The 11,639-nt window shown below is 37.7% G+C and overlaps 1 protein-coding gene across 4 annotated transcripts in view; it reads right to left on the bottom strand.

The window, feature by feature from the left end:
• The window catches only part of LOC308518975 (protocadherin alpha-C2), a gene marked incomplete at its 5' end in the record, with an annotated part of 138,374 nt that overhangs the window by 44,931 nt on the left and 81,804 nt on the right, over positions 1-11,639 (bottom strand). The window lies entirely within an intron of this gene.

Here is an 11,639-nt window from a genome sequence, read left to right as displayed (position 1 = left end):
AGTGATTTCAATCTTTTTCTTTAATGGATGACAATGTCTTCAAGAGCTTGCAAAACCATTAAATCAAGAGAGTTACTCTTGATCTCTGAGGCCTGGCTGGAATTCCGACTCCATTAATGCTTTGCAGTGAAAAGTCTGCTGTTATTAAGCAAAATGTGGAGGCTGGGATTTATCTCACAGTAGCCAGCAATTTCTATGGCTGTAGTTCATCTTCCATAAATACACTCTGAGCTTCAGCTCCCTCAGACTCCACCTTACACGGCTGCAGAGGCAACAAAAAGACAACTACTTCTCTTCAGTGAGCAAGAAGGCAGAAGGATCACAGGAAGCCTTTCTGTGCTGTGTCATTTCCTCTGTATCTCTTTTCTGAGCATACACTCCATCCAGGCCCTCTCGTCTCTTCCACCGTTTAAAATCCATTGCCCCACATGCAAAAAGCACTCACTGAAATGTCCTTGCTCTTCTTCGTCTGCTAGCATCCTCTCACTCTCAGCATCTTCCTCTGTGGGTCATTTGCTAGCTATGAGCTGGAACAGAGCCAGCATAAGACCTGACGTTTGGCATCCTTTCCTTCTTGAGGGGAGAGCCGAAGAGGCCAGGGCAATGAACCTGACACCCAGATTTCAAAGGCCCGGACTAGCACATCCCTTCCTTCTACCCACCAAGGACCCTCGCTGACAACACTCCCCAACCTAACCAATTGTATTCCAGAGAAGCCCCCAGCTTCCTCCTATCACTGCTGCTTCTTATTTGTCCTCTTTGCTCCCTCAAGAGTACAGAGTGGGAAGCAACTTCCATCACGTTCTATTTCTGTCTTCTTTCTTAGGTCTCTGGCTTCTCCCTCTCTGCTTCCTCCCAGAATGTCCCTATGTAACTTTGCCTCTGTTGGCTGTGGTGATTTGATCTCAGAAGGCCTTAAACTCTCAAGTGCATGAAATGGCCTTTGTCTCCACCCATTACTCATTTCTGGAAATAAATGGCTTCTAAGTGGGATCAAGTTATAAGTTGTCAGGAAGCGTGACCTTTTCTTCCCTCATCTCCTCCCAGGCCCTCACAGTGGCTGCCTCCCCTGCCCACAGCTCAGAAACCTGGCCACTGGGTATTGACCATGCATGGACCTGTGCCCCGGCAAAGATCACAGGCACTTAAAGAAGAGATTAAAGCGATAGAGGCTTGGGGATGTTTTTAATGGAAGTCCCTGAGTGTCACATCTTTGGAGAGAAAACAGGGCTTGTCTTTTAGCAATTTTGTCATCTTCCAGCAGGGGCACCTGCCAGGTTGTCCATTCTGATGTGTCAGGATCATGAGCTTTAACTAGTATTTATTCCCTCAAAGACGGAGAAGGCAAACACTATCCTCATGCTATTGTACTTAGCCTCCTGCCAATCTTACTAGTTGGTGGGATGGGATTGCTTAGACTGCTGGCAAGTGCCCTGTCTACAAATATTGGTGCTAATGCTTTGACTACACCATTATGCATTCCCTTCCCTTGGATATTCAAGAACTCCCTATTACAAAGCAGAATAGCACAGTGATTAGGAACACAGACTTTGGAGTCAGCCATACTCCTGCTAATACTAACTATGTGGCCTTGGCCATGTTACTTAACCTAAGCTTCAGTTACTCATTTTAATTGGGGAAGACAATGTTAAGTAAAACTCATAGGGTCATTATGATGATATGAAATGATATATAGGAAATAATTTGCATAGTGACTGACAAGTATAATATTACTATTCTTATTAAAATGCAACAATTTATTATCATCATCAGATCATATCTTAGTTGACAGTCTATATATGGCAAGGCCCTTTAGGTATCAAATACAGATAAGTACCTATAACTATGCCAGATAGGAAGTCAGTGATGATGGGGAAGATAGGTGTGCACCAATGTTATGCTTTCCCAATTATTTCGAGAGCTTATCCTATAGTTTGGAACAAAAAACCAGTCCCTTTCTATATCACCAAGCAAAAGGGACTTCTGTCATAAGTATTCCTTCAAGGTATTTATTTCCTCACAAGTTATTCACCTTTTAGGATATGTGAAAATACTTTAGCAACCGAGTACAGACAAGTTCCCAAACATGCTATCATCTCCAGCGCCCAGTATAGACTTGGCACATAGATTCTTTTTTTTAAATACATTTTTATTGATTTCAGAAAGGAAGGGAGAGGGAGATAGAGATAGAAATATCAGTGATAGCAAATTATTGATCAGCTGCCTCCTGCATGCCCCACATTGGGGATTGAGCCCACAACCTGGGCATGTGCTCTGACTGGAAATCAAACCATTGACATTCAATCACTGAGCCACGGTGGCTGGGCCAGAGATTCTTAATTAATGTTTTTTAAACAGAACTAAATTTACATCTTTACTTGTGCAATTCTCTCAAATAGAAATAGCTTCTTTTTTCTTCCCCTTTCTGAATCTTATGTATACTTCAAGCTCCATCTTCAAACCCACCTAACCCAAGAAACATTGTCTGTTGCAAATATAATGGTCTTTTTTCTCTTTCACAGCCTACCACATATCTCTGAATGCTGATACATGTCTTGCTATAATTCATCAAAATTCTTTCATATTATTTCTTTACCTAATTATAAGTCCCTTGCAAGCAGAAGCCATGTCATATTTCTGTGTATTCTTCACAGGGTGGGAAACCTTATACACTCTTGATAATAAGTGATGATTGTTTCATTTTCTTCAGGTCTGTTTTTAGAAGTTCAGAAAGAACTGCTTCAATTAGGCACTTTCCCTTTGTTGTAGATGGACAGACCATGTCTAATGGAGAGAGGGCTCAAGAGCCTGCAATGATTTTACTATAGTTTTCTTTCTTTAAATTTTGAAATACAAAGTATTTCTAACCTGGAGAGCTAAAGCCCACAAATAAAGTTGCTGGATTCTAAGAAAGGCTCTGCCCCAAAGTATTATGTCATCACTCTTTATATTACAATCATAAAACGAAGGTATTCCTTGCTCATAACTAACAAGAAAAGTGATAGATAAGAGAAGTACCATGATAAGACATGGTTTTGTTTACGCCTATGCTAGACAAGAACTCTGAAATAGCATCCCTCAATTGTATCCCTTAATTGTATTTGTAAAATGCATCTATCATGAGGTCACTGGGCACAGGAGCAAAACCAATCACAATACAACTGTACTAAGCCTATGAGAAAAATACTGGCACTCCGTGAGCTCTCCCAATTCACATAGACTTTCCTTTCTCTATTATTAGCATCAAAAATCATTTTACTTTGGGGAACCAAACAATCTGGAGCCTTTTGGCCACAGGGCTCATTCGTTTGATGAAGCTTTGGGCTGACCATTATGAAAATATCTGCTAAATAGGGAAGGACCTAATTTTCATTTTTTTAAAATTTTTATTGTTCAGATTATTACAGATGACCCTTTTTCCCCCCATAGCTCCCTTCTACCCGGTTCCCACCCCACCCCAGACCCTCGCCACCCCACTGTCCGTGTCCATAGATACTGCATATATGCATATAAGATCTTTATCCAATCTCTTCCCGCTCCCTCCACATTCCCTCCTCCCCACCCCCGAGAATTGTTAGTCCGTTCCATTTCCATGCACCTGATTCTATTACATTCACCAGTTTATTCTGTTCATCAGATTTTTTATTCATTTGATTTTTAGATTCACTTGTTAATAGATCTGTATTTGTTGTCACTTTGTTGTTCATAATTTTTTATCTTTACCTTTTTCTTCTTCCTCCTCTTCTTAAAGAATACTCTTCAGCATTTCATATAATACTGTTTTGGTTGTGATGAACTCCTTTAGCTTTTTGTTGTCTGTGAAGCTCTTTCTCTGACCTTCAATTCTAAATGATAGCTTTGCTGGGTAGAGTAATCTTAGTTGTAGGTTCTTGCTATTCATCACTTTGAATATTTCTTTGAATTACTCCCTTCTGGCCTGCATAGTTTCTATTGAGAAATCAGCTGACAGTCATATGGGTACTCCCTTGTAGGTAACTAACTGTTTTTCCCTTGCTGCTTATTTTTGGATTCTTTTTTATTTTTGCTCTTCCGGTTGGGTGTTATTTGCTTCCTCATATTTCTAATCTTTGACTTGATTCTTGGGATCCTCTAGTCTACTGTTGAATCTCTGTATATTATTCTTTATTTCAGTCAGTGTATGCTTAATTTCTGACTGGTCCTTTTCCTTTTTTTTTTTTTTTTTTTTTTTGCATTCTCACTAAGATCCTTAAAGGTCTCACTAAGTTCCTTGGAGGTTTCTAGAAGATTCTTAAGTAACCTTATAACTGTGGTTTTGAATTCTATATCCAGTAGCTTGCTTTCTTCCATTTCTTTTATTTGTGACATGTTTCTTTATCTCCGCATTTTGGCTGTTTCCCTGTGTTTGTTTCTATGTATTGGTAGCTGCTAAGTCTCCTTGAGTTGATAGAGTGGCCTTGTATAGTAGGTGTCCTATAGGGCCCAGTGGCTCAGCTTCCCCAATCACCTAAGGTGGACACTCTTGGTGAACTACTTTGTGGGCTGTGTGCACAGTCTTGTTGTAGTTGAGTCTTGAATGCTGTTGGGAGGAAGCAGAGAGGGAGAAGCGAGAGACCTAAGAAAGAAGACAGAATCTGGGAGGAATTGACCTCCAGGCCAATTGGCTGTGAAGACCAACGTGTCTACAATGGAAGAGCTGCAGTGCAGGAAACACCCTTATGGGGCAGGACTTGCTTCAGTGGGGCTTTGGTGCTCACTGAGTCTGCCCCTTGAGTGTGTCACTTATACTAGTAGATGTGAAGAGTTGTAATCTGGTATGGTCTCACACTGACCACTGGGTACACTGGCTCTTGGATCTCCAAGGAGGTGCAAAGTCAGCCACTGCCTGGGGCCACCCAGCAGGAGCTACAGAGAGATCTGCAGATTCCTCCTCTTTGCATCAGGTTTGGAAGTGCCCAGACGAGGCCCAGCTGTGAAGCAAGTCAGGCTGCTACTGGTGCCAGCCCTGGGCCTTCTTTTGATAGCTTTGGGGCTCCCTGACCCAGCTGCAGCTTGTTTGACAGGTTTTAGGCTGAGAAAGGACAGGCCATTCATATGCAAAAGCCGCTGCACACAGCTTGGGTGGGGTTGTAAATTGGGTAGGGTGGGGTCTCAGGGAATCTCCAGGGCAGAGCAAACAGCAATGGCTGCCAGTCAGCCCTACACCAGGGAAGTCCCAGCACAGGAACAATGACCCTTGCGAGCACCTCCATCTGGAAGAAAGCTGTCTCTGCCTTCCTGCCCCAATGCCAGACAGTCCAGTTTCTCCCCATATGTGTCTGTGTTCCCCAGAGTCTCACTCGGCACTGGAGCTCAGAGCAAGTGGGAGCTTGTATCTCCCGCCTGATTAAAAAAGCAGCACACCCAGGTGCCAGCCCATTCTCCACCTCTGCACCTCCTACCAATCTCAATGCGCTTTCTTCTTCTTAACCTCTCTAGTTGTAGTACTTCCACTCAGCCAGCTTTCCTGTGGTTCTGGATGATAGTTGTTATGTATGTTAGTTGTAATTTTGATGTGGTTGTGGGAGGCAGCAAGTACAGGTGTTTACCTATGCTGCCATCTTGGTTCTCTCCTAATTTTCATTTTTAAGTTGTGTATTGATTTGTTTCCCACACACCAAGCACATGATATATAATTTAAAAACAGAGACAAAATAACATCCCAATGCTTAGTCCAAGATAGTTTTAAAAACTCCATCTTATTATGAAGGAAAAGAACTCTTCCCGAAGGAAAATACTTTCCAATATGATTACAATATTCTTTACAGGTATGGCATCCAGTGGATGGGGAGATATAAAAAGATTTTTCATATAACATGACAGCTGAATTTTTTTTCATATTCCCTTCCCTGCAGAGGAAATACATTATCTTTTAGAGAGAGAGCCTCTAAATATTTAGTTCTTCAACTTTTAGTTGATTCTTAACTGAGGCATCATAACATTGCTTAGAATAAACAAAAGAACTCAAGCTATATTTGGACAAGTAACAATAAAAAGGGAGAATAGGTTGGAAGTTTGGGACAGATTGTGCAATATTAAGAGATAAAATCAAACTATTCAATTACATAGGGATTTTGTTTCTCTATCAGTATTCTCAATTGTTATGGCCTAACAAAAATCATAGAATGTTAAAGGTTGAGAGGTATTAAAAAAGTATCTCATCCAAATTCTTTATTTTTCATTGAAGAAAATTAGCGAAACTTGAACCTCAAGATCAGTGAGGAGATACTAAGTATAAAAGTTTATAAGTAAGTCAAATGTATGTATAATAATCTTACAAATGTGACCAACGAAACAAAATTCCTATTTTTAAAAGTATTATTGAGCTTGATCTAAATTCAAAACTCTAATATTATTAAAGTGGCTGTTTATGACCACTTAGAAATGAAGGCATTCATACTAGGGACTACTTTTTAATTAAAAACTGGTAACATGAAATCAACCACAAAGACCAAAAAGAATTGCATGGGCATTTTAGATTTTCAGTTGAGAAGGGAAATGTGACAGGCACAGTCTATCTGGAATTCATGGAGACGTTAAACAAAGTCCCCTAATATTCTTGCATACAAAATGAATAAAGAAAGACCGCAAGACAGGATAGTTAGGTGATTTTATAATTGTTTGAATAATAATGCCAAAGAATGCTTATTAATGGAAAGCTTCAACTTGGAAGGAGAAGTCTAGTAGGTAACTGCAGAGATCCACCCACCATTGGTCTCATCCATTCAACATTTTATGAATGGCTCAAGACAGGGAAGCATCAAGTTCCCAAGCCAACCCAGCAGCAAGTTGAGCTCTCTGGAATACAAATAACAACTGCCTAGGTTAAGCCATGTTTCTAATTTACTAAAATTACTACCAATGTTCTATTTGAGACTTAAGACATGACAGAAATTTGTAAGTTTGTATTTAAGTTCATTTCTGGCTTCTAGTATTGCCATTAAAACCTGTTCCAAGTTTCCATTCATCACTTGGGGCCTTTTGTTTTAATAGAAAACTTTGTTTGGCCCTGTTTCCCCTCTGCAATTCTTGGGATTTTAGCCATAGAATAAAATAAGATGGTAAGTTGGCACTAAAGAACAGTCTTGTTCCCAAGTGGATTTTAGCCAAAGCATTCATTGATTTGGATCCCTTTTTTCCCCTCCTATTTAAAAAAAAAATGTAGATATTGTTGAAGTACCTTGTATTGGGACTATTTTCCAAGATATGACCTAAACTCAGGCTAAATGAAGGCCACAGTTTCTCCTTTCTACACCCATTGTGCTTGCTGCTTGGAAAAAAAACTAAACAGACCTATACCTTTGCCTAAGAAGGATCAATGCCCAAAAGTTTCTGTTTATATACTCAGTATATAAAGTAACTGTTGGCTTTAGGGTCCTTCTTGCATCCTGATACCTTAGTGCTAACAGTTTACATACTATTTCTATACATATTATCTCATTTAATCCTCACGAGAGCCCAGTGAGGTTAGTATTAATGAAGGAACTGGATCCCAAAAAAGGCAAAGGAAATTTTCAGAATCTCCAGGAAGCTTTTTACCATGCCCCTACTTCTTGAGATTTTAATATAGCATCAGACCACTACACATGTGATCCTAATCATGAATCGTATCATTCAAAAACCAAATCATGTTGTACACCTAAAACTAATATAATATTATATGTCAATTATACCTCAATTAAAAAAGAATTATATTACTGGTCTCAAGCTATTAATTTCCAAATATTTTATATTCAACTAGAGGTCCAGTGCATGAAATTCATGCACTCAGGGGTCCCTCAGCCTGGCCTGCGCCCTCTCGCAGTCCGAGAGCCCTCAGGGGATGTCCAACTGACGGCTTAGGCCTGCTCCTTGTGGGAGTGCACTATCAGGATTCAGCTCCTGCATTGAGCGTCTGACCCCTGGTGGTCAGTGCACATCATAGCAACTGGTCATTCCACCGTTCGGTTTATTTGCATATTGGCCTTTTATTATATAGGATTGTTTTCACAACTAAATTTTCTTTTAAAGACTTCAATTGGATCTTCTATATGTTTTTTCTTTTTTTAAATATATTTTTATTGATTTCAGAGAGGAAGGGAGAGGGAGAGATAGAAACATCAATAATGAGAGAGAATCATTGATTGGCTGCCTCTTGCACACCCCCTACTGGGGGTCAAGCCCACAACCCCAGGCATGTGCCCTTGACCAGAATCGAACTTGGGACCCTTCAGTCCACAGGCCGACACTCTATCCGCTGAGTCAAACCAGCTAGGGTGGATCTTCTATATGTTTTTTCAATGGCTGACTTTAGCAAAATCATGATGCTAAACAGATTTATATTTCATATCCCAACCTCTTCTTTCAGTACCATCTTTCCACCCACAATATTTTGCCTAAGTAATGGGGTTTTACAAATGATTTTGACTTTTCTGATATAAATCCCACTCATATATTCCTTGTGATAGGTTTTGTTACATAATTCCTTCAGCAGTTATGTGTACATTATAAAATGGATAAAGTATAAATCCTCTAAATTAGTCAAGTAGAGATGTACTGTGTTTTCTGTGAATATTAAAAGTTCTTTAAGACATTTTTATGAGATAATTATTATTAACTAAAACCTTTCTTTATCAAAGCTCATTTTTCACAGTTATTTAGAAAAGACTCATAAATTCTTCAATTTTGTGGTAACCTCAGAATTTTTTTACAATGCATTTTTTAGGTAGCAAGATCTAGAGTTAAATTCCACTGGCAATGACGGGCCACAATCCCACTTCCAGGTTTTTAATCACATTGATGCTTAGATCATGAACCTAGGTGGGGGGCCCTTAAAGGAATCCTGCTTCATGTGAAACCAGACTCAAAGATCAGGCTCTACTGTTTATTAATTATGTGTCCTTGGGAAAGTTGTTTAATTTCTCCAAACCTCAGCTTAATAAAATGAGGAAAACACATACTTACTACAAACAATTGCTGCTAGACATTTATTGAGATGAAGTATATAAAATTTGCACTATATAAATTTGCAATAAATTCAATAAAAAAGAAAAAAATTAGTTATTAGCCAGAAAAAAAATGATAAGACAGCATGGGAATAGAAGTCTCATGAAATTATCCAAATAACCTGAGAAGAAAGGAGGGATGAGTAAAAATAAATAGAAAATCCAATATTCTGCATTCTCTCTCTCTCTCTCTCTCTCACACACACACACACACACACACACACACACACGTAAAAGAAGCATACTTTACTTGACAGAATTGAAAAGGAAAATCTAGTACTGGTTCTATTTATACAGCATCTCTGAATAATGGTCTCAAAGATTTTAAAATCATTTAACTTAATGTATCTACAACTTAAAATTGGTTAATATCAACTTCAGCTTTTCAATAGTGAATAGGAAAAAAAAATACACAAAACTCCCCAATCAAGTAACACTTTGGCTTTTGAGGTGCGTGTGTGTTTTTTAATCTGAATCTATTGGGTAATTCTCTAATAAATCCAGTTAACCCAAGACAATGGGATAGTACCTTTAACAACGACATAAAATTGAAGCATAGAATGGTTCAATAGTTTACTAGGAATACAGAGTTGATTTCAGGTAGAACTGGGTAAAAATCTCACTTCCTTTCTAATTCAATGTTACATTTATTATAACAGAGTTGTCACCCTAGGATATTCAATATCCTTTATAATTAAAATTTCATCATAGCCTCCCATGATTGGTTTTCTGCAGTACTCTCAAGTTAGACTAGTATTCCTTTGATTCCATTATGATAAGCTCATTTAAAATCTCAACTGTATATGAAACATTTATTGGTTCATAAATCAATGTATACATAGACTATATTGGACAGCTATGTCTCCTAAGATATGTGGATTTAGTGTGACATAAGCTAGAAGGAATTGCAGAATAAAGGGAATTTTCAAATTACAAAAATTAATGCTTTGCAAGTCAACGATGATGTGCTAAGAAAGTAACAACCACACTAATAAAGTCAGACTGTGAGTTTCCTGGGTACAAGGGTGAATATTGTGTTCCTAGATGAAAAAGCCAGCTATAACTCTGGAAAGTTGACAGTTGTAGGTTAGCGGTAGGCACAGAAAATTATCATTGATCATTTCCTATTCTTATTCCCCCACCCCAAATATTTTGAAAAGACTCACAGAGGTATTTAATAGTGTTACAACAGGAAATGCCAACTTGAAAATACAGAAAGCAAGTAATCGTATTCTTCTTCACAATAACTATTTTTAAAACTCTTATATGTTGATCTAATGAAGCAAGATTTAAATTCCAATTCATTAAACATTCATTAGTATTTAGTATGTGACAATCCCAGAGCTAAGTGCTTTCATGTATGTCATCAAATTCAATTCTCATTAAAGAAATATTTTCATATTCATCAAGGTTATTGAGGCAACATCAAAGAACTGAACTCATAGATACAAAGAACAGATTGGTGGTTGCCAGAGGGATGTGAGGACTTGGCAAAATGGGTAAAATGTGGTCAAAAGGTACAAACTTCCACTCATAAAATAAGTCAAGGAGATGTAATGTCCAACATGGTGACTTTAGCTAATCATACTGTATTATTTATTTGAAAGTTGCTAAAAGAGTAGACATTGACATTTCTTATCACAAGAAAAAAAATGTAACTGTGTGGCGATGGATACTAACTGCCGGTAACCTGATTTTGATGGTCGTTTTGATATATATATATATATATATATATATATATATATATATATATATATATATACAAATATTGAATCAATATGATGTACACTTGAAATAAATGTAATGTTATATGTCAATTATATCTCAATGAAAAAAGTGATTAGATTAAACCCTGTAGACAAGCAAGAGCACTTTATAATTTTCCAACAATTCCCATTTATCTCAAAGGCAGAAAAGTATGAATATCTAGATATAGACATTTATATTGTTACTGGATTTAGATAAATCTAATGGTTTTCAAGCTTTAGTATACACAAGAATTTCCTGGTAGAGTTGTACCAATGCACTAGGAAAATTGTACTTGGAAACATTTATGTGATTTTTCAAGCTTATTATTACTTCAATATGCACCGAGTGGCCAGATTATTATGACCACCCCATCAGGTCTTCACTGACACTTCCAAAAATGCTGAATATTGAAAACTTCCTAAGCAAATACTTTCACAGTTTTTTTTTATTATTATTTGCATAACTAATTCACTTTATTGTACTGCTGGGGTGGTCATAATAATCTGGCCAGTCATAATAATCTGGCCACTCAGTGTATATATTCATCATACATACTTACTTTGGAACCTAATCCTTGGGTAATATGTTATTGCACTGTATTTCCATTTATTTTTACCTTTTCTCTATTCTTTTGTTATTTTGAAATCTCAGACTTTATAAGGAAAAAAATATTGCCTTAAGTTATACTGTCAGAATCTAAGTTGCAGAGATAAATCAGGACCAAACAATCTTACTACATTCTAAAAGAAAACATGTCCACTTTCTGGTGCTATCCTTAGAGGTAAATGTTAGGGAAGAGGGTTGTCATGTTAAGGTAAAATAATAATCCCATTGGAATTTTTATTGACACAGAGTGATAAGAAAAGTGAACAATTGTAGATAACATTA

This window comes from Myotis nattereri (assembly GCF_964212035.1).
Source record: "Myotis nattereri genome assembly, chromosome: 5".
NCBI classification, from domain to species: Eukaryota; Metazoa; Chordata; class Mammalia; order Chiroptera; family Vespertilionidae; genus Myotis; species Myotis nattereri.
Note: the sequence above shows the minus strand (reverse complement) of the source record. Positions and strands in the feature narration are given on the sequence as shown.